This window comes from Ictidomys tridecemlineatus, chromosome 4 (assembly GCF_052094955.1).
Source record: "Ictidomys tridecemlineatus isolate mIctTri1 chromosome 4, mIctTri1.hap1, whole genome shotgun sequence".
Taxonomy (NCBI): domain Eukaryota; kingdom Metazoa; phylum Chordata; class Mammalia; order Rodentia; family Sciuridae; genus Ictidomys; species Ictidomys tridecemlineatus.
Genome location: NC_135480.1, coordinates 61,528,347 through 61,552,967, shown reverse-complemented (window position 1 = coordinate 61,552,967; position 24,621 = coordinate 61,528,347). Strand labels below are relative to the sequence as shown.

Here is a 24,621-nt window from a genome sequence, read left to right as displayed (position 1 = left end):
TTTTTCCGTTTACAAAAATAAATTTACATAATTTGGAATTTTGGGCCTTTTAAGTAGTTACTTTTTGTATGTAGTAGTAGTCTCAAAAGTTTCCCTCACCCCCTCAAATAATAAAATTCAAATTTGCAGCAACAATTTAAAACACGAGAAAAAGTACAAAAGAACATTGGAAGAAAAAAGTAACATGGCGTTAATGTTCTATGTTGTAACCACTATTGCTGCTACTGTTGATGTTCATTATAAATAATGAAGTGGGAGTATGATTTTCTTTTTTTTTTTTTAATTTTAATATTTATTTTTTAGTTTTTGGCGGACACAACATCTTTGTTTGTATGTGGTGCTGAGGATCGAACTCGGGCTGCTCGCATGCCAGGCAAGCGTGCTACCACTTGAGCCACATCCCCAGCCCATGATTTTCTTTTTTATCTATGCTTTTTCTGGTTTTAGTTTTAATTTTATTTCAATGTATTTAATTAGGTAAATGTCTGTCTATATTTGAATTAAGAGTTTTAGAGAATTATCCTAAGCTAGATAGAATTCAATTCATTAGTTAGTAATTGTAGAGTGCTTAGAATGGATCAAGGCTTCATATAATGAAAGTATCAGTTCTAATATTTATTTTGAGCCCTTTTTTCTGTGCATATATAGTAAGTACTGGAAATGATAGGTAACATGTATTGAATCTTTACTTTGTACTAGACTATGCTGAGGATAGCCCTAATCTCAGTCAATCTTTTCTTCAGGTAAAAGATTAACAGCAAATACCTATATTGGTTTGCTCATTGATCATTTCCATATCTTTAAATAATGTGCTCATGACTGATTATTTACCTGCTTTAAGCATTATCTCAGGCAGAGCTGTAGCTCAGTGGTTGAATGCTTGCCTAACAAGGCCATTGGTTCCATTTCCAGCATTGCACCCGCCTCCCCCCAAAAGTGCTTGAAATAAGTGAGAAAATAATAAAATTTAGTGAAAACACTAAACCATTCCTTTATAGCCTACTCTTTTCAGTATAATTGTGAGACTGGAGTTATACGTCAGGAGTAGAGTGCTTGCCTAGAACGCTTGAGGCCTGTGTTCACAAACTCCCCAAAACAAATCTCTAATATAACTGTCACACTACTTGAGTGTCTTTATTAGTTTTGTAACTTTACCATCGTATTTAAGCTTCTTTTCTTCTATTAAGTGCATATATTTTATATATATATGCACACACATACATGTTTAAGTATTGCACAGTAAGTGGAATTACATTTTATAGAGTTGTCAGATTTACCCTTGAAGTTACTTTAAATGTCTGTCAAGTAGATTATAGTTAGTTTAGTTAAGTCTGAATAATAATATATGTAAATTATATAAGGTATTTAATAATGTATCTTTTAAAACTTCTTGAAGCAATTATATTCAGAATTAATATGTTACATTGCTGTCTGCCAGGGAGGTTAAGTACATTTATAGAGCCAGTTTGTTAACTGTTCTTTTACTTATCATCATATTTGCCTTATAGATGATTTTTCTTAGTTCTTTCTGATGTTTTCCCAATTTTTAAATTTATTTTCTGAAAAGTTAGGCAATATTGTCTCTTATTTTTTGGTTGCTTAAATATTTCTTCTTATCAATAGTACAGAAACTCCTAAAATAATTGACATTTTCTTTTGTCAGTGTGTACTAATTATTTCAGACCAATTTGCATTCCCTGTGTTAAAAACATGCCCTATTGGTGCCCTTATTGGTACACGGTCAGAGAGGAGAGTGATAGTTGCACTAATTAAATTTCTGTTTTTTTTTTTTTTTTTAAAGTTCAGTGTACAGTTGAAATTTTGGAAGATAATTTTTTTTTTAAGAGAGTGAGAGAGGAGAGAGAGAGAGAGAGAGAGAGAGAGAGAGAATTTTTAATATTTATTTTTTAGTTCTCGGCAGACACAACATCTTTGTTGGTATGTGGTGCTGAGGATCGAACCCGGGCCACACGCACGCCAGGCGAGCGCGCCACCGCTTGAGCCACATCCCCAGCCCTGGAAGATAAATTTTTAAAAATTGGTATAGTCGGTATATAGTAAGTACGGTTGGACAGATCTTGAGTGTACTATCTGATACATTTTTGTGAATTTGTGAGTAGTTTCAGTTATGTAACTACTACTCAAATCAAGATATAGAGCTTTACAGGTGCCCCAGAAGCATTCAATACTCATACCTTTCAGTGGTAACTAGTACTCTTTTATAAGGATTAGTTGTTGTCTTTAGACTTCTTGTGCTTCTTAAATTAAATGGTGTATATCAAGCAAATGTGCTCTTACTTCATAGAGTATGGATCATACTCCACAAAATACGTACTCTTCCGTGTCTGATTCTTTCTTTTGGCATTACATTTTGAAGCTTCATACACGTTTTTGCATGCAAGGGTAGGCAGTTCGTTCTTCTTTATAGTACCCACTGAATGAATATATCACAATTTGTTTTTGTAGTGTACTAATGATGAAAATCTTAGTTTTATGCTTTGAATGATTTTGACTAATGCTTCTAAGCAAAGGTTTTACATATTGTTTTGGTAGATATATGTACACAGTTATGTTAGATGTTTACGTAGGAACCTAGTAGTAGAATTGCTGGGTCATTGCTTACGTGTATCTCCTACTTGAGTAGATATAGCCAAGCAGTTTTCCAAAGTGATTGTACCAATTTACATTTTCACCAACAATTTGTGAGAGTTGGGTTTGCTCCATATGTTTGCCCATATTTGGTTTTCTCTAAAATTAAAGCAGCTGATTTCTTTTCCTTTAAAATATATATAATACTAGGGATTGAACCTAGGGGTGCTTAACCACTGAGCCACATCCCCAGCCCTTGTTATTTTTATTTAATAACAAGGTCTATATAAGTTGCTGAGGGCCTCCTTAAGTTGCTGAGGCTGTTTTTGAACTTGGGATCTTCCTCCTCAGCCTCCTGAGCCATTGGGATTACAGGTGTGTGCCACCACGTCTGACAAAGAAAGACTGACTTTTGATAAATATAAAGTAGTATTTTATTTTCTTCTTAATAAGCTGCATAAAAGTTGACATACATACAGAAGTATGCAAAAGTATATTATAGCTCCACAATTTTTTTTTTTTTTTTGATACCAGGGAATGGACCCAGAGGCACTTAAACACTAAGTCACATTCCCAGCCCTTTTTATTTATTTATTTTTTATTTTGAGATAGGGTCTTACTAAGTAGCTTAGGGCCTGGCTAAGTTGCTGAGGCTGGTTTTGAACTTGGAAACCTCCTGCCTGAGCTTCCCAAATCACTGGGATGATAACCATCATGCCTAGCTCCACAAATTTTTAATACATGACCAAATTGTTTTCCAATTTGACTATCATTTTTTGTCCCCACCAGCAGTGTACAGAGGTTTTAGTTCCAGTACTATCCTAGTCAGTACCTTGTCATTGTCTGTCTTTTCTGATTATAGTCATTGTGGCGGTCACAATCATTATGAAATGGTGCCACTAGTACATTTCTTTTTAAAAATGTTTTTATTAATGCTTTATAGTTACATATAATAGTGAGGTTCATTTTGACATATTCACAAATGCATATACCATTATTTGCTCCATCTCAATCTCCAGTACTTTCTCGTTTTTTCTCTTCCTGTCTCCCTGATCTAGCCCCTTTTCTACTGTATTGGTCTTCCTTCTTAATACATTCTTACATGTGTCTTAGGTGATTATATATGTGTATTCTATTGGGGATATGCTAAGGAGTGAAATTGTATCATGGGTTATGTATCTGGCTTTGGAAGATATAAAAGAAATTGTGTTCTAAAGTAATTGTTGTTGGGCTGGGGATGTGGCTCAAGCGGTAGCGCGCTCGCCTGGCATGCGTGCGGCCCGGGTTCGATCCTCAGCACCACATACCAACAAAGATGTTGTGTCCGCCGAGAACTAAAAATAAATATTAAAAATTCTCTCTCTCTCTCTCTCCCTCCTCTCTCACTCTCTCTTTAAAAAAAAATAAATAAAAATAAAGTAATTGTTGCAATTTACACTCCTATGGACAGCATTGAGAGTTGTAGTTGCTCTAAGTCCTCATCAACACTTTCTTTTTTTCATTTTAGCCTTTCTGGTGAGTATATGGTGGTAAAAATATTATAGATTTGATTTTCATTTTCCTGATGTCTAATGAAGTTGAGTAACTTTTTCATATTTTGTTTGGGCATTTAGATATGCTGTATTATGAAGTTCCTGTCAAGTTTTGTCATTTTTTTTCTTATTGATTTGTACTTTTTCAAAAAATATTATGATATAGCTGCTTTGTCAGATGTTGTGTACATTGTAGACATTGGTATATCATGCAGAAATATCATGGTTTGTGGCTTGCCTAATTTTTAAAAAATATTTTTTTAGTTACAGGTGGACACAATATCTTTATTTTTATTTTATGTGTTGCTGAGGATCGAATCCAGTGCCTTACGCATGCTAGGCAAATGCTCCACCTCCAAGCTACAACTCCAGCCCCGTGGCTTACCTTTTTATCTATAAATGGTTTCTTTTGATAAAAACAACTTCTTCATTTTCATGAAATGTAGTTTATTTTCTTTTAAAGGTAATGCTCTTTATGCCCTATTTGTTTGTTGTTGGGGCTGGAGTTGTAGCTTACTGGCAGAGTGCTTGTCCCTCACGCGGGAGGCCCTGGGTTCGATTCTCAGCACTATATTAAAAAATAAATAAACAAAAATAAATATTTTTTTAAAAAAAGTTTGTTGTTACCCGAAGGTCTACTCTGAGGTGTCATTCAATGTTCTAAAAATTTTATTGTTTAATCTTTCACATTTAGTTGTGGTATATTTGAAGTAAGCTTTTATATATGGTGTGGGATTGGAGTCAGGATTTCACTTTCTAGATGGATACCCAGTTGAAGAAGCATCATGTACTGGGAAGTCTTACCACTCTACCTGCATCCCTCTATTATATGGAAGTGATATTTTGTGGCCTGATAAGTAGCTATATCTGCATAAGTCTATTTCTGGACTTCATTCTGTTATATTGATCTATTTTTTTAAAAATACATTTGACTTTGTTTCATTGTTTTAATTACTGTGACTTTATAATAATAAATATTAATATCCGGGCTGGGGTGGTACCTGCCTACCATGTACGAGGCACTGGGTTTGATTCTCAGCACTGCATAAAAATAAATAAAGGTCCGTTGACAACTAAAAAGTATTTTAAAAAATATTAATATCTGGGAGCTTAAGAACCTTTTCACTATTCTTGGCCCCTTATTTCTTTTCTTTTTTGGTTCTAGGGATTGAACTCAGGGTACTCAACCACTGAGCCACATCCCCAGCCCTATTTTATATTTTATTTAGAGATAGAGTCTTACTGAGTTGCTTAGCCTCTGGCTTTTGCTGAAGCTGGCTTTGAATTTGCTGTCCTCCTGCCTCAGCCTCCCAAAGCTGTTGCGATTACAGGTGTGTGCCATTGCACCTGGCATGCCTGGAATTTTGATTGGAATTGCTTTGAATCTTTAGATCAATTTGGGGGGAACTAATATCTTAATATGGAGTCTTTTAATCTCCATCTTTTGTTTAGTGCTTTTTTTTTTCTTTTCAAATATTCCAGTATTTTAAACACACTGGTTCATTGAATCCTCCCTTTTGTAAGAGGTCTTTTTTCAATCTGGGTGAGCTTGCTATGTAGCTCTTATCTTGAATACATTTTTCTTTATTGGGTTAGATTCATTAATTCTTGGGTTCTTATTTTTCTTCTTAGTTTATTACCTTATTTTTTGAAGCATTTCAAGCAGGAATTTCCTAAAAAAAATTTTATACTTGTGATTTCACTGTAATTTAGTAATGTTTTATGAAGAACAGTTTATGAATATACTGTACTATAAGTCTCATAAATTTCAAAGAGTTACATAAGTTTCCTTCATATGGAAATATCAAAAGTGAAGGTTTTATGGAAATTATTAGGAAGGAAAATCATCTGTCCCTTCACTGTGCAGATAAACATTAATTATTTAATTAATGTTTTATCATATAACCTTATGGCTTTTTCCTTTGGACATCTATATAATTTAAGTGTATCGAGTGAATTTATTTAAAATTTATAATTAGCTGGGCGCAGTGGCGCAGGCCTCTAATCCCAGTAGCTCAGGAGACTGAGATAGGAGGATGGTGAGTTCAAAGCCAGCCTTAGCAACAGCAAGGTGCTAAGCAAGTCAGTGAAAACCTTTCTCTAAATAAAATACAAAATAGGGCTGGGGATGTGGCTCAGTGGTCGAGTGCCCCGGAGTTCAATCCCTGGTCTCTCCCCACCCCCCCCCCCCCAAAAAAAAAACATAGGGCATGGTGGCACACTTCTGTAGTCCTTAATACTTGGGATGCTGAGGCACTTTGGGGCCAGTCTTGGCAATATAGGGAGATTCAGTCTCTTAGAAAAAAACTATAAATATACTTTTTTGTTCAAAATTATTAATACTTAATGAACATTTTTTTGTTCTATAGCATTACAGAACTACCTACTTATTACAATTTCGGATATTTTATTTTATTTGATATGCCACCATTTATTTAACCTTTAATTGGATATTTAGATTTTTGCTTTTTAAAATATAGACAATGTATGTTGAACCACTTTGCATATAACCCAGATTATTTCCTTGTACCACTTCCCATAAATGAAATCTCTGGGTAAGAAGATATGTATGTTTTTAAGGCTTGAGTACTACACAATGCAATATTCTACATAAAATATTTATGTTCTCAGTAGCAGTATATGAGAATGCTTTGTTTCCCATGTAGTTGCTATTATTAGATGACAGCATTAAAAAATTTAAATGTTACTTAAATGCTATTTATCTTGGGTATATGTAAAAAGGAAAATATAAGTATAAGTTAGCTAAGGTATTATTAAAATGTTTTAATATTTAGAATCAATTTCCTTCTTTTTCTTTTTTTTTTTAAAGAGAGAGTGAGAGAGGAGAGAGAGAGAGAGAGAGAGAGAGAGAGAGAGAGAGAGAGAGAGAGAGAATTTTTAATATTTATTTTTTAGTTCTCGGCGGACACAACATCTTTGTTGGTATGTGGTGCTGAGGATCGTACCAGGGTCGCAGGCATGCCAGGCAAGCGCGCCACCGCCTGAGCCACATCCCCAGCCCCAATTTCCTTATTTTTCTACACTGTATTCTTGTACTAGTGATGTCTTTTTCTTTTTCTTTCTTTTTTTTTTTAAACTGGGAGTTGAATCCAGTGGCATTCTAATACTAAGCTACATCACCACCCCTTTTTATTTTTTTATGTATAGAATTGATAAATATATTTCCTATTTCAGACTTTTTCTGATATCACTGTTATAGAAAAGTTGAAACTTGGGAGGGGTCATTAAAAAACATAGCATCTTTTTTCATAGATTGAAGAATATGTTCTGTTGTTTTTTTTTTTTTTTTTTTTTAAGTTTTGGCAGTACTGGGAATTAAGCCCAAGGGTGCTCTACTACCACACCTTTTAATTTTTTGAGACCGGGTCTTGCTGAGTTGCTGAGGTTGAACCTGTGATCCTCCTGCTGCAGTCCCTGGAGTTGCTGGGATTACACATCTGGCTGAAGAATATATTCTAAAATAAAAATTTTATAACATTATCGGGAAGAAATGATTCGTATCAATTTTGCATTCATATCAGTCTTGATTTTTAAGTAAAGACTGAAAAAATTAAAAATGTTTCAAGTCACTCTTAAGTATTTGTGGGAATATTTTGTAATAACCTATATTTAATTTTTTTTAAATATTTATTTTTTAGTTAGACACAATATCAGTATTTTATTTCTATGTGGTCCTAAGGATCGAACCCAGTGCCTCATGAATGCTAGGCAAGCACACTACCACTGAGCCACAACCACAGCCCTATTAAATAATATTTAAGAGATGAAAAATAATTAGACCAGTATTGAACTCTTCATTTTTAAAAATATAGTATTACTTACTAAATGATCTTTGAAAGGAGAAGGCAGTTTTAATATTTTTTACCCAAAGATTTTTTTTAACCTTTATTTTATTTATTTGTGGCTTTTTTTTTCTTTTTGAGGAATGTGAACGAAAAATTTATTTGCCCATTTTTTGCATTTGAAGTACTCTTCGATGACATCCTTGACCTGAGATTCTTTGCCATAATCCTAACAACTACACAGCTGCAACCAACCACTTTACGGGGCTTTCCCTCTCAGTCAGTTTCACAAAGGCCTACCCATTTACTTAGTTTCTTGTTGTCATCGACCTTAATTAGATTGATTTGGTGTTCAGCACAAAGGGCCTCCACCAATTTGACATACATAGGCTCATTACACTTGGATGCAAGTACACAGAGATGGGCCTGGTGCTTGTCTAAGGCTTTGGCAGCTTCGCAAATTGCTGCTGGAGGTGTAATGGACTTCAATACTGCTTATTTATTTGTTTTTATGTGTTGCTGAGGATCTAATTCAGTGCCTCACATGTTAGGCAAGCGCTCTACCACTGAGCCACAATCCCAGCCCCGAGGTTTTTTTTTTTTTTTTTTTTTTTTTTTTAATGGGAATAAATATCTAATTGCCTTATTTATACTTACTGCAGTATCCACTGACTATATATTTTTCAACTTAAAGATATGAAATGGGATACTATTTTTTTTTTGAGATAGGGTTTTGCTAAGTTGCTGGCCTTAAACTTAACAATCCTTCTGCCTTGGACTCCTGAGTCACTAGGATTTCAGGTGCAACCCACTGTACCTAGCTGGGCCTGTTCTTTTTTGATGAGCATTTTTATTAGGATAACTATTTAACTTACTTTTTTTTATTTAAATTGAATGAATTTTCAGTTTGAAATAAATCAAATTGATGATGTTGAAAAATTACTTGACTTCTTTGACCTTTTTTTCTTTTATTTTTGAAAGGGGAAGACTGACCATTCTTTTCTACCTTCTTCTCTGCCTACCTTTGGAGACCAGATGCACTAAGGAACATGAAGATACTTCCTAATTTATGTGTATACATGATATGATCTTTATTATTTTTACTGTGTTGGTTTTCCTTGTCTCTGAATTGTTGTAACCTGGCTTTGTTAGATAATATATTTCCCTATTGGAAAAAGAGTGGCATGTTGAAATTGAGGACCTTGGCATGTATTAGATATTCTAAGTCACATTTCTCTGAGAAGGATTTTGACATTAGGTCATGGGGACTTTCTTAAATTTGGGTAAGCACTGTAAAAATGCTCCCAGCTCAAGAATATTGACTGCTTATTTAGCTTTTTAAATTAATTAATTAATTATTTGTGGTGCTGGGGATTGAACCCATGGCCATGTGCATGCCAGGGAAGTAAGCATTCCACCAACTGACTATATCTCCAATCCTAGTTTTTTATTTTTGAGCTGGGGTCTTGTTTCCCAGACTGGCCTCAAACTCCTGATCCTCCTGCTTCTGTCTCCCTAATAGCTGGGGTTATAGGAGTATGTTACCACACCCAGTTTTGATGAGCATTTTATTAGGATAACTATTTAACTTTTCTTTTTGTATTTAAATTTTTTTATTTATATATGACAGCGGAATGCATTACAATTTTTATTACACTTATAGAACACAATTTTTTACATCTCTGGTTGTATACAAAGTGTATTCACACCAATTCATGTTTTCATACATGAACTTTGGATAATAATGATCATCACATTCCACCATAATTTCTAACCCCATGCCCTCTCCCTTCCCTTCCAACCCCTCTGCCATATCTAGAGTTCATCTATTCCTCCATGCTCCCCCTCCCTACCCCACTATGAATCAGCCTCCCTATATCAGAGAAAACATTAGGCATTTGTTTTTTTGGGATTGGCTAACTTCACTTAGCATTATCTTCTCTAACTCCATCCATTTACCTGCAAATGCAATGATTTTATTCTCTTTAATTGCTGAGTAATATTGCATTGTGTATATATGCCACATTTTTTTTTAATCCATTATCTATTGAAGGGCACCTAGGTTGGTTCCATAGTTTAGCTATTGTGAATTATGCTGCTATAAACGTTGATGTGGCTGTGTCCCTGTAGTATGTTGTTTTTAAGTCCTTTGGGTACAGACTGAGGAGAGGGAATGGACGGTCAAATGGTGGTTCCATTCCCAGTTTTCCAAGAAATCTCCATACTGCTTTCCATATTGGCTACACCAGTTTTCAGTCCCACCAGCAATGTACAAGTGAACCTTTTTCCCCACATCCTTGCCAACACTTATTGTTGTTTGTATGTATAATAGCTGCCATTCTGACTGGAGTGAGATGAATTCTTAGAGTGGTTTTGATTTGCATGAACATTTTTTCATATATTTGTTGATTGATTGTATATCATCTTCTGAGAGGTGTCTGTTCAGGTCCTTGGCCCATTTATTGATTGGGTTATTAGTTTTTTTGGTGTTTAGCTTTTTGAGTTTTTTATATACCCTAGAGATTAGTGCTCTATCTGGTGTGTGAGGGGTAAAGATTTGCTCCCATGCTGTAGGTTATCTATTTACCTCACAGATTGTTTCTTTTGCTGAGAAGAAACTTTAGTTTGAGTCTATCCCATTTATTGATTCTTTTTTTTAAAGAGAGAGAGAGAGAGAGAGAATTTTTTTTAATGTTTATTTTTTAGTTTTTGGCGGACACAACATCTTTGTTTGTATGTGGTGTTGAGAATGAAACCCAGTGCCTCACACATGCTAGGCAAGTGCTCTACCACTTAACCACAACCCCAGCCCTGCTTCATGACTTTTTTTTTGGTCCAACTTTTTATTTGGAAAACCCAAATCTTTATAAATGTTGAAAGAATAGTGTACCAAAGAATTAGTGCGTTTCCTTTTTGTTAGTTGGTTATTAAAAGTTTGCCACATTTACTTTAGCCACATTTTTTTTTTTTAACCCAGGATTGTTTTAAAGTAAGTTGTAGCTATCTTGATACTTCACTTCCGCTTTCTTCAATTTGCATCTTCTGAAAACAGAAATATTTTCTAGAATAACTATAATGTCATTATCATTCCCAAGATAATGAGTAATAATTTTATAATATCATCTAATGTATATTTATATTTAGATTCTCTCATTTATTCCCCATCTCCCCCCCACCCCCCACCCCCCCTGGACTCGGGGTATGCATGGGGTGGAATGACTGGGGAGCTGAAGGGAAGAAGGAAGTTTTGAGATCAGGTCCTTTGGGGGCCGCAGACTTCTGGCAATATGTAGCTTTCATAAGGATTCATAACACGCCATGGCTAAACCACCAATAAGAATAAGATATTCTTGGAAATCTAGTTGTCCATCACTGTTGAGGTTTATTTTTTTATGCAATCAAGGGCACCAGAATCCTCCTGGTTCTTGGTGAAGGCAGCCAATTCTGTATTCATGAGCTTAGGAACTCTCTCTTGGAGAGAGTGCAGCTATTCCCATCCTTTTTAATACACTTCTGGAAAATAGCAATCAGGGACTCAGTACCCCTTAGTTTCTATAGGGTGGGACATTTTTGCTGGATTGGAGTAAATAGCGTGCAGCTGTCTGGGAGTGGTGCTATACTCACATTTTATTTTTGATGACATATGCAGAAAGTAGAAGTTTATTTAAAGATCTGCCAGTTTTCATATGTTGAGAAAATATTTACTGAGTTATAGTCTTTTTTTTTTTTTTTTTTTTGGTGTGTGTGTTTGTGTGTTTGTGTGGTACTGGGCATTGAACTCAGGGCCTTGTGCATGCTATGCAACTGCTCTACCTCTAAGCTGTACCCTCAGCCTGTTTTTATTTTATTTTGAGAACAGAGTCTCACTAAATTGCCCAGGCTTGCCTTGAGCTTGTGGTCCTCTTGCTTCAGTCTCCTGAGAGGCTGAGATTACAGGAGTGTGCCACAACTCCCGGTGAGTACTCTTTTAGGTACCATAGATATATAGCAGTGCTCAAAAAGTAGGTGCAGGAGTCTGACTTAACAGAGCTTCTATTCTATAGTTATATGTAGTCTTCCAATTAAACATTTTAGTTATTTTTCTTCAAAGCCACTTTTTGGCATTATGGTCAATTGAAAAAGAATGGCCTTTATAGAATTATTATTAAAGTTGTATGTTTCTTTTTTTTATATTTTTTATTGGTTGTTCAAAATATTACAAAGCTCTTGATATATCATCTTTCATAAATTTGACTCAATTGGGTTATGAACTCCCATTTTTACCCCAAATACAAATTGCAGAATCACATCGGTTACAAACTCACATTTTTACATAATGGCATATTAGTACTGTTGTATTCTGCTACCTTTCCTATCCCCTACTATCCCCCCTCCCCTCCCATCATCCCTCTGTACCTCATCTGCTGTTGTTCAATTCTCTCCCTTGTTCCCCCCCTTTCCCCTCACAACCTCTTATATGTAATTTTGTGTAACATTGAGGGTCTCCTACCATTTCCATATGCTTTCCCTTCTCTCTCCCTTTCTCTCCCCCCACTCGTCTTTATTTAATGTTAATCTTTTCCTCATGCTCTTCCTCCGTATTCTGTTTTTAGTTGCTCTCTTTATATCAAAGAAGACATTTGACATTTGTTTTTTAAGGATTGGCTAGCTTTGCTTAGCATAATCTGCTCTGATGCCATCCATTTGCCTGCAAATTCTATGATTTTGTCGTTTTTAATTGCTGCGTAGTACTCCATTGTGTTTAGATGCCACATTTTTTAATCCATTCATCTATTGAAGGGCATCTAGGTTGGTTCCACAGTCTAGCTATTGTGAATTGTGCCGCTATGATCATTGATGTGGCAGTATCCCTATAGTACGCTTTTTAAGATCCTCAGGGAATAGTCCGAGGAGGGCGATAGCTGGGTCAAATGGTGGATCCATTTCCAGCTTTCCTAGGTATCTCCATACTGCTTTCCAAATTGGCCTTACCAATTTGCAGTCCCACCAGCAGTGTACAAGTGTACCCTTCTCCCCACATCCTCACCAACACTTATTGTTGTTTGACTTCATAATGGCTGCCAATCTTACTGGAGGGAGATGGTATCTTAGGGTGGTTTTGATTTGCATTTCTCTGACTGCTAGAGATAGTGAGCATTTTTTCATGTACTTGTTGATTGATTGTATGTCCTCCTCTGTGAAGTTTCTGTTCAGGTCCTTGGCCCATTTGTTGATTGTATTATTTGTTATCTTATTGTTTAATTTTTTGAGTTCTTTGTATATTCTGGATCTTAGGGCTCTATCTGAAGTGTGAGGGGTAAAAATTTGTTCCCAGGATGTAGGCTCTCTATTTACCTCTCTTATTGTTTCTCTTGCTGAGAAAAAACTTTTTAGTTTAAGTAAGTCCCATTTGTTTATTCTTGTTATTAACTCTTGGGCTATGGGCATCCTATTAAAGAATTTGGAGCCTAACCCCACAGTATGTAGATCGTAGCCAACTTTTTCTTCTATCAGATGCAGTGTCTCTGATTTGATATCTAGCTCCTTGATCCATTTTGAGTTAACTTTTGTGTATGGCGAGAGAAAGGGATTCAGTTTCATTTTGTTGCATATGAATTTCTAGCTTTCCCAGCACCATTTGTTGAAGATGCTATCCTTCCTCCATTGCATGCTTTTAGCCCCTTTATCAAATATAAGAAAGTTGTACTTTTGTGGATTGGTTTCTGTGTCCTCTATTCTGTACCATTGGTCCACCTGCCTGTTTTGGTACCAGTACCATGCTGTTTTTGTTACTATTGCTTTGTAGTACAGTTTGAACTCTGGTATCGCTATACCTCCAGATTCATACTTAGAATTGCTTTTGCTATTCTGGGTCTTTTGTTTTTCCATATGAATTTCATGATTGCTTTATCTATTTCTACAAGAAATACCATTGGGATTTTAATTGGCATCGCATTAAACCTGTAGAGAACTTTGGGTAATATCGCCATTTTGATGATGTTAGTTCTGCCTATCCATGAACAGGGTACATTTTTCCATCTTCTAAGATCTTCTTCTGTCTCTCTCTTTAGGGTTCTGTAGTTTTCATTGTATAAATCTTTCACCTCTTTTGTTAGGTTGATTCCCAAGTATTTATTTTCTTTGAGGATATTGTGAATGGAGTGGTTTTTCTCATTTCCATTTCAGAAGTTTTGTTGCTGATATACAGGAATGCCTTTGATTTATGCGTGTTGATTTTATATCCTGCCACTTTGCTGAATTTATTTATTAACTCTAGCAGTTTCTTTGTAGACCCTTTTGGGTCTGTTAAATATATTATCATGTCATCTGCAAATAGTGATAATTTAAGTTCTTCTTTTCCTATTTTTATGCCTTTAATTTCTTTTGTCTGTCTACTTGCTCTGGCTAGTATTTCAAGAACTAAATTGAATAGAAGTGGTGATAGAAGGCATCCCTGTCTTGTTCCAGATTTTAGAGGGAATGCCTTCAGTTTTTCTCCATTTAGGATGATGCTAGCCTGAGGTTTAACATATATTGCTTTTACAATGTTGAGGTAAGTTCCTGTTATCCCTAGTTTTTCTAGTGTTTTGAACATAAAGGGATGCTGTACTTTGTCAAATGCTTTTTCTGCATCTATCGAGATGATCATATGGTTCTTGTCTTTAAGTCTATTAATGTGGTGTATAGTATTTATTGATTTCCGTGTATTGAACCAGTCTTGCATCCCAGGGATGAATCCTACTTGATCATGGTGCACAATTTTTTTGATATGCTTTTGTATTCGATTCGCCAGGATTTTATTGAGAATTTTTGCATCCAAGTTTATTAGAGATATTTTTCTGTAGTTTTCTTTCTTTGAAGTGTCTTTGTCTGGTTTCGGGATCAGGGTGATGTTGGCCTCATAGAATGAATTTGGAAGAGCTCCTTCTTTTTCTATTTCTTGAAATAGCTTGAAAAGTATTGGTATTAATTCTTCTTTGAAGGTTTTGTAAAACTCCGCTGTATACCCATCTGGTCCAGGGCTTTTTTTGGTTGGTAGTCTTTTGATGGCTTCTTCAATTTCTTCCTTTGTTATTGGTCTGTTTAAATTGTGTGTGTCTTCCTGACTCAATCTAGGTAGATCGTATAACTTAAGAAATTTATCTTTATCTTCACTATCTTCTATTTTATTGGAATATAGGGTTTCAAAATACTTTCTAATTATCTTCTGTATTTCTGTAGTGTCTGTTGTGATATTGCCTTTTTCATCCCGTATGTTAGTAATTTGAGTTCTCTCTCTTGTTCTCTTCGTTAGCATGGCTAAGGGCCTGTCAATCTTATTTATTTTTTCAAAGAACCAACTTTAATTTTTTCAATGGTTTTTTTTTTGTTTCAATTTTGTTGATTTCTGCTCTAATTTTAATTATTTCTTGTCTTCTACATTTGCTGTTGTTTTGCTCTTCCTTTTCTAGGTTTTTGAGGTGTAGTGTGAGTTCATTTATTTGTGGTTTTTTCTTTTTTTGAGGAAAGAAATCCATGAAATGAATTTCCCTCTTAAAACTGCTTTCATTGTGTCCCATAGATTCCGGTATGTTGTGTCTGTATTGTCACTTGTCTCTATGAATTTTTTTTAATCTCCTCCTTTATGTCTTCTGTAACCCATCGATCATTCAGTAACATATTGTTCATTTTGCATGTGATATAGGATTTTCCCTTCCTTCTTTTATCATTGATTTCCAGTTTCATTCCATTATGATCAGATATGATGCATGGTATTATCTCCACGCCTTTATATTTGCTAAGAGTTGCCCTATGGCATAATATATGGTCTATCTTTTTTTTTTAACTTTTTTTTTTTAAGAGGGAGAGAGAGAGAGAGAGAGAGAATTTTTAATATTTATTTTTTTAGTTCTTGGCAGACACAACATCTTTGTTGGTATGTGGTGCTGAGGATCGAACCTGGGCTGCACGCATGCCAGGCGAGCGCGCTACCACTTGAGCCACATCCCCAGCCCTATGGTCTGTCTTTGAGTAGGATCCATGTGCTGCTGAGAAGAACGTGTATCCACTTTATGATGGTTGATATATTCTATATATGTTGGTTACGTCTAGGTTATTGATTGTGCTATTGAGTTCAGTAGTTTCTTTATTCAACTTTTGTGTAGAGGATCTGTCTAATGGTGAGAGCGGTGTGTTGAAGTCACCCATAATTATTGTGTTATAGTCTATGTGACTCTTGAATGTGAGGAGAGTTTGCTTTATGAACGTTGCAGCTCCATTGTTTGGTGTATACAAATTGATAGTTGTTATGTCTTGTTGGTGGATGGTTCCTTTTAACAGTATATAGTGTCCTTCTTTATCCCTTTTGATTAACTTAGATTTGAAGTTGATTTTATTCGATATGAGTATGGCCACTTCTGCTTGCTTCCGAGGACCATGTGAGTGATATGATTTTTCCCAACCTTTTACCTTTAGCCTGTGTATGTCTTTTCCTATCATATGAGTCTCCTGAAGGCAGCATATTGTTGGATTTGTTTTTTTGATCCAGGTTACTAGCCTATGTCTCTTGATTGGTGAGTTTAGGCCATTAACATTTAAGGTTACAATTGAAATATGATTTGTACTTCCAGTAATGTTTATTTATTTATTTATTTTAGTTTGGCTAGTTTTTAGTTTTTGGTTATTTTCCTCCCCCTTTACCGAGATACCTCCTGCTGTTGGTTTTGGGCACTATTTTTCAGTTCCTCTTCTTGTAGTATTTTGCTCAAAATGCTTTGCAGTGCTGATTTTCTGGCTGCGAATTCTTTTAGCTTTTGTTTATCGTGAAAGATTTTAATTTCATTGTCAAATTTGAGGCTTAATTTTGCTGGATACAGTATTCTTGGTTGGAATCCATTATTTTTGAAATACATTGTTCCAGGATCTTCTCGCTTTCAAAGTCTCTGATGAAAAATCAGTTGTTAACCTAATTGGTTTACCCCTGAATGTAATCTGCCTTCTTTCTCTCGTAGCTTTTAATATTCTCTCCTTGTTCTGTATGTTGGCTATCTTCATAATTATATGTCTTGGATTTGGTCTATTACGGTTTTGAATGTTTGGGGTCCTGTAGGCTTCCAGGATTTGGCAATCCATCCCATCTTTCATCTCTGGGAAGTTTTCTAGAATTATTTCATTTAATAGGTTTTTCATTCCTATGCCTTCTTCTATCCCGCTGACTCTGAAATGTTTTTTTTATGGCATCCCATATCTCTTGAATAGATTGCTGGTGGGATTTAATCATCTTTTCTCTGTTGACTATATTCTTTTCAAGTTGATAAACTTTGTCTTCATTATCTGATGTTCTGACTTCTACTTGATCTAGTCTATTTGTAATATTCTTGTTTGAGTTTTTAATTTGGTTTATAGTTTCCTGCATTTCTAGGATTACTGTTTGCTTTTTTAAAAGATCTCTATCTCCTGGTAAAGCTCGTTCTTTGCCATTTGAATTTGTTTGTTTAATTCATTTTCAAAATATACTTTTATTTCTTGGACTTGCTGTCTCATGTCTTCTCTAATATTCCTTTTCATCTGAGTTAGGTATGCCTTGAGTTCTTTCCCTATCCCTGTTTCTGATGCTTCTAGTTCCTCCTGTAGATTTAAGTTGTCCTGCATTGTTTGTACTCCTTTTTTCCCTTGTTTTTTCATGATGTTCACGCTACTTTCCAGCTCTATTTGATTGCTGGGTTTCTGCTCTCTTCTATAAATTTGTTTTGGTTTTTTATATCTCTGTTGTCTCTCCTTTGTGTTGGTAGACTATGCTTGCTAAAGTGATTTCTGCTGGGAAGGAATTCCGGATGGCGGAGCTCCAGTGACGTCACCTCTCTGCTATGGCGGGTCCCAGGCTCCTTACTGGGGTGTTCGAATGGAGGGGTGGGACTGGACTGTCTCTGGTTGGGTTCAGCTCCCGGACGCTGGTGGCCGGGTGGTCTCCAGCCACCCAGTTGCACTGGCAGCCGGTGGGCAATCGGTCGCCGGTGGGCGGGCGGACTCCAGCCGCCCAGTCGGACGGGCAGCAGGTGGGCTGTCGTTGGCCGGCGGGTGATCTCTATCCGCCCAGTCGCGGGGTCGGTCGCCAGCAGGCGGGCAGTTTCCAGCTGCCCAGTCGCCGGGGCAATGGGCTGCCTGTTGCAGGCCGGTGGGCGGTCCCCAGCTGCCCAGTTGTGCGGGCAGCCGGCAGGCGATTGGTTGCTGGCGGGCACGCGGTTTCCAGCTGCTCAGTCACAGGGGCAATGGGCCGGCTGTCGCTGGTGGACGGGCTATCTCTAGCTGCCCAGTCGCAGGAACAATGAGTTGGGTGTCACCGGCTGGCAGGCGGTCTCCAGCAGCCCAGTCGCAGGGTCAGTGGGCCGGCTGTGGCAGGCGGGCATGCGGGTCTCCAGCCATCCAGTCGCAGGGGCAATGGGCCGGCTGTTGCTGGTGGGCGGGCAATCTCTAGCTGCCCAGTCGCGTAGTTGGTCGCTGGCGGGGGGCAGACTCTAGCCGCCCAATCGCGAGGGCCTGGCCTCTAGTCCCCTGGTTTCTCCTGCTAGTCCTGGTTTCTCCTGCTAGACCAGATTTCCCCTGAGTGATGCCTCTCCTGCCGTTTGTTGGGCGTGGAAGGTGGCTATTGAGACCCCCCCACTCCCTGCACTCTATTGATGCTTTTCCGCTTGCCCCTCCCCCGTGCTGGCAATACAGGTTTTGTTGTCGTCTCCCCCCGCCCACCCCCACCCCACCCCCGCTGATGGGAGGGGAGTTGAAGGTCGGGGGTGTCTCTAGTTTTCCCACGTCTTTATGCAAGCTTGCTCTGATTGATAATCCCTCTCCCGGAGACCATAGGAGAGATTTTATGTGAATTCCCCGCTGTATGGGAGATCAGCTGAGTAACACGCACCTGTCAGAGAGTGGTGGTGGTTACTTCAGGTCTCCAAGATGGTGGCCGCTGGTTTCCTTGGTGGCGTTTCCGTTGTGGGGGATAGAACTGTCCCGCTTCCTTCCCCGTCTGAAATCCTGAACTCAGCCCGGGGCTCCGTAAGTGCTCAGGCGGCAGGATTCCACAGAATCTGCAGCAATCTCCCTGCTTGCTGGTCGCTTCTCGGTGGCTCTCCGCCGTCTGTAGCTGCCCGGATCTCTGGTCGCACAGTTGGCTCGTGTATGAGACTCAATTACTGGACTTGGGTGCTGGAAATCCTTCCTCTAGGTTTCAGTGCACCTCCATTTTGCAGTAAGTTCCTAACAAGATAGTTTTTTTGTCGTTCTAACTTGTTATTCACCCACGCAGTGGCGTGGTACACAGGGTGTGATGCACTCTATTCGCGGCCTTCTTGGGAATCTCAAAGTTGTATGTTTCTACATAAAATATTGATTGGTCAAAAAGATTGAGTATTTGTGAGATTCAGAGAACATACACATGAACCATCCCAATAGAAAACTATTTAAAGGAAGTGAGTTTAGGTGAACTCAAGATTCATTATATATACATGACAGCAATTTGAAAAAATAGTACCTCAAGCATATGCAAAGTAAACTTCTAATATACCTTTAGGGGAATGTTAGAAGAAAGAAAGAAACAAAGAAATATTGTAGAACCTTACTTACACTTAAGGGAATTTTAGTCGTGAACTTTTTCAAGTTACTAGGCAGTTTCAATTTCCTACAAGAGTATTATTAATGTTTTATTTCTAAGCATGGTTTGTGAATTTTGCTTTGTAATTCTCTAGAAATAACAGATGTATTAAATATCTATTTATATAAACAGAACACACGGATCTCTGAAAACCAGAAGCCACATATAAATCAGTGAACAACATTAAATCTAGGGTAAAATCAAGTCTGGTTTCTGCCTGTAGTTAGCCAACCACAGAGGTGTTGGTAAGATCATTTGCAATACTCAGGCAGATTGCTGCATGCAAGTTCTGTGTATTAATGTACTTCCTGTAGTTTCTGGCAGAATGCTGCTAGTGAAGGAAGGACACAAAAGGGTACTGTGGCTGGAGAGAGCAGGAAAATATTGTGGACTTTAAGGGTGGTTCCTGGCCTAAGAACAAACAGAGTAAACATGGACATGCTGGCAGTTACCCTGTGGTATCACTGTTGTGCATAAAGTTTTTTTGCTGTTTTTATTCTTTTAAAAAGCAGTTTATGAAGCATTGAACTTACTGCCCAAGAAGTTCATGTTGTGTGTTGTTTGTGTGTGGAGGTGTTGTTTGTTTGTTTTGGGGGAATTTCATCTGCATGAAAGCTTTAAGAAGCTTCTTTTTAATTTAGTTGTGGGTAGTTAGTTTTTTAAAAATATCTTTATTTTATTTATTTATTTCTATGTGGTGCTGAGGATCAAACCCAGCGCCTCGCATGAGCTAGGTAAGCACTCTACTGCTGAGCCACAATCCAAGCCCCTGGGTAGTTAGTTTTTTTTCTTTTTTTATTATTTTCTAATGGTACTGGGGAATGAACCCAGGGAGTCACAGAGCCAGACCCCCCCCCCATTTTTATAAATATTTATTTATTTATTTTTAGTTGTAGTTGGACACAATGCCTTTATTTTATTTATTTTTATGTGGTGCTGAGTATTGGACCCAGGGTGTCGCACGTGCTAGGCAAAAGCGCTCTACCGCTGATCCACAATCCCAGCCCCCCTTTTAATAATAATTTTTATTTGGAGACAGGATCTTGTTAAGTTGCACAAGGTCTGGCTAAGTTTCTGAGGCTGGTCTCAAACTTGTAATCCTCCTGTTTTAGCCTCCCAAGTTGATAGAATTATAGGCGTGCACCCAGCCTGTCCATGTCTTTTAGAGAGAAATGGTATACTATATGCCTAAAGCTTTCTGCCAGTTTTGTCCTGTAGAACATTAAAGTGGACAGGATAATGTCATGGGCAGAAAGTCCATCAGGACTTATTTTTTAAAATTTATTTTTTAAATATTTATTTTTAGTTGTAGTTGGACACAATACCTTTATTTCACTTATTTATTTTTATGTGGTAGTGGTGAGGATCGAACCCTGGGACTCACGTGTGAGGCGAGTGCTTGTACCACTGAGCCATAACCCCAGCCCAGGACATATTTTTAAAAATCTTATTTATTATTTTGTTCTATTTTTCTTTGGCTTGCAGTGGTGGTTATAAATGAATTTAGAAATAGCTACTCGGGAGGCTGAGGCTGGACGATCACAAGTTCAAGACCAGCCTGGGCTACTAGCAAGACCTGTCTCAAAATAAAATAAAAAAGGGCTGGGATTGTGTCTTAGTGTAAAGTGTTTGCCTAGTATGTACAAGGATTCTGGGTTGCATCCAGAACCCAGCACTTAAAAAAAAAAAAAAAAGAAGAAGAAGAAATACCTTTGAAAAGAAGTGCTGACTAATTTTTGTCTCAAAATGCTTGATTTGATTTTTAAAGTTTAATAATTTCATTAAAACATGAAATGGGGGAATATAAGGAAATTTTGGTAAATTTGGTACTCATGGGCACACAGATTTGCTAGATTTTCATCTTTTCATGGCTGTTCTGTAGTACACCTTTTAATAGAATAAGCAAAAATCATTATTTATGCTTCTCCCCATTCTCTTCTTCCCCAACCCTCTGTTTCTATTAATGAGTTTATTGATTAGACTAGGACAAAACAAAGATGGATGGAAGGGAGAATTCAAACTAGAGCTGTGGTTTTGAAACTTGTATTTTAACTTGCCTAGCCATCCACCCTGCCTCCTTTAGGTTTCTCTTCTGAAGAGAATTATAGTTAAGGTACTATATAACAAATCAGCCAATGTCTGACTCTATATACAGTGTTATATATCATACAGCTTAGGTGTATAGTAGACTATACCGTCTGGGTTCATGTAGGTACATTCTGTTATTTAAATAACAAAACAACACATTTCTCAGAATGTATCCCTCTCCTTAAGCAACATGTGACTCACCTGGCCTCCCTACTTCCCTTTGGATTCTCCAGCTTTGCTTTGCTTCTCCCAGTGACCTCAGTGCCCACTCTTGGTAGCAGATAGTAAACCAGTTACTTAAAGACATTATTTCACTTACTCCTTTATCTTTTTTGATGTATAACAAAGGTCCTTCTCTCTTTCCCTGAGTAACTTCATTATGGTCTTCAAGATGCAGATCAAGCGTCACCCTCTCTTAGGATTTTATTGTCTCATCTGCTGCTGCTTAGTCAAGTATGATTCAGTAGTGCCCTTTTGCTTCTGTCATGTATTGTTCTCTTATGCTTGTTTCTTCCAACCCATTTTGCATAGTCTTTGTATGTGTTAGTCTTTGGTGCTTGGTGAATACTTGTTGAATGAATGAAGAAGTACAATATCAGATTCTGAAAATTGTAATTTCTAATGGTAATAATTAGGTGAGATTTACTCCATTTGAAGTGTTAAATTGATTAACTTGGGGATAAGCTATGTTCTTTAATAAATGTCTAGATTTCCTAGTAGTCAAAAATAATGAGTATGGGTCAATAACATACTTCAAGAGATTTTAAAGATAGAGACCATCTATCTCTATTTTGGGAAGTTTCAAGGTTATCCATACTTAGGCTTGTTAAGTCCAGAAATTCAATTTTTTTTTAGTTTATCTGGAAGAAATGTCCTAATAAAATAACAAGATACATAATTTGTTAATGTATAATGTGAGATCTGCTGGGTTAGGATAATTAGCTTAAGGCACCCAGAAAGTAAGCTCAGGGATCAAAAGACTATTTAGTAAATGTTTAATTTGAACTGAGAAAGTGAGTTGAGTGTTTTTGTTTTTAGGGGGAGCACATGATCAGATTTTTTTTACTATGATAATATATATGTAACATAAAATTTACCATTTTAATCATTTTTAAGTATAAAATTTAATTATATTAATTTCATGCCCAGTGTACTGTCATCACTATATCCAGAACATTTCATCACTCCAAACAGAAACTCTGTACTCATTGTACAATAATTCCCTGTTGTCTCCTTCTTCACTCTGTCTGATCTATGTTGTCTATGAATTTGCCCATTCTAGATACTTCATATAAGTGGAATCATAGTATTTGTCCTTTTGGAGTTCAGTGTTCTTACAGGATATTTCTGTCTTTCTAGGGATTGTCTGAATAGTGATCTTTACATTTATTTTGATTGTATATTCCATCTATGAAAAATTTTGAGTGATATAGATGTGTATGTTTATTTCTGAGTTATATCTTCTATACTAATATATTGTAAATGCTATAAAATATGCATAAGTCTTAAAGAATAAAAAAACTTTTAAAAGAATGAAATAAATCTTATTGAAATATATTGTCAAAATGTTTTGATGGCTCCTGCTATCATTAGATTTTATTTCAAGATATAAAATTTTAATTGTTTTATTTCTTGTTATATTTTCTTTTTATTGCTACTGATAAATCTTTGGATGGGTAGAAAATTTCAGCTCTGCCATTTGCTTATATTTGAATTGTTAGTATTTACTTCAGTCCATGTTTCTTTTTCAGAATCTTATGAAGTCATTTATTGGTTTTTGTGAGGGTGAATTCAATTATAGTGATACTTAATTCACAGATGGACTTAACAGGTACATATAAACTGTAGCATGACTGAATAGTTTGAAAGTGAAGGTGCTGCCATAACTCAGAACCCAGTCTGTGTTGTAGGAATCTTTCCTTCTCCAAAATACCTTGTACATGCCTGTGACCTTGGACTATCTGATATTCTGCCTAAGTGAGGGGAAGGAGTGGGATGTATCTCTGTTCAAGTGGTGATATAGCTTCACTGCTTTCCTATGTAGGTAGTTCAATTTTTTTTTAATGTATCTACATGAATTGGCTTGCATACTCTTCATGGGGGTACATTTGCTGCAGTTTCACTGACTTAAAGTCATGCTCTGGTCACCTAACACCTTTTCCTGAGTGACTTGCTTAATGGCTGTGATTATTTTAGGATTTCATCACAAAAGTAGAGGCATTACAGCCTCTGACCAGATAAATAATAATATCGTTGTGTAAATCTTATTTTTTTCTAAAGATGCAAATTCAATACCTTTATTATATTTGCTAAACATTATTAAGTCTTTTTAAGAAATATATATGTATATATATATTTTAGTTGGACCTTTATTTTATTTATATATGGTGCTGAGAATCAAACCCAGGGCCTCTAACATGCTAGGCAAGTGCTGTACCACTGAGCCACAACCCTAGGCCAGCATTATAAGTTGTTTAAGTAATAAGTTTAAAAGTAAATACTGAAATAAGTGGAATAAGACCTTTTCTCTCAACGAACAGTAATTAATATATAAAACCTTCAGTTGAAGGGGGTGACATTATTTTCATTTATTCTCTAGGAACTAGTTTTGTAGCTATTCTGGATAGGATATTTTCTCCCTAAAATCATGCCTACCAGAATCTGCGAATGTGACAATTATTTGGAAGCAGGACCTTTGTAGATATAATCAAGTTAAGATGTGGTAAACTGGTTAGAATAGGCCCTAATCTGGTAACTCCTGTCTTTATGAGAAGAGGGGCACTTGAAGAGAGAGACAAAGAGGAGAATGGCAACTGAATATGGGAGCAGAGAATGGAGTGATGAAGCTATAAATCAAGGAATGTTAAGGGTTGCTGGCCAACTCCAGATTATACTAGAGATGCAGGGCACTGATTCTCTCTCAGAACCTCCAAGAAGGAACCAGCCATACTGACATTTTGATTTTGGACTTTTTGCTCCTAAATTGTGAAAGGATAAATTTCTCGTC

General features: G+C 36.7%; 1 protein-coding gene across 5 annotated transcripts in view; it reads left to right on the top strand.

The window, feature by feature from the left end:
- The window catches only part of Fchsd2 (FCH and double SH3 domains 2), a 274,587-nt gene that overhangs the window by 65,778 nt on the left and 184,188 nt on the right, over window positions 1-24,621 (top strand). The window contains exon 1 of one of the 5 annotated variants that reach the window (XM_078046648.1): window positions 2,036-2,057. The exons of the other annotated variants lie outside the window; for them this stretch is intronic. The gene's annotated coding sequence lies outside the window, so the exon portion shown is untranslated. Of the gene's footprint in view, window positions 1-2,035; window positions 2,058-24,621 lie in introns of those variants that run through there. 5 annotated transcript variants of the gene reach the window in all.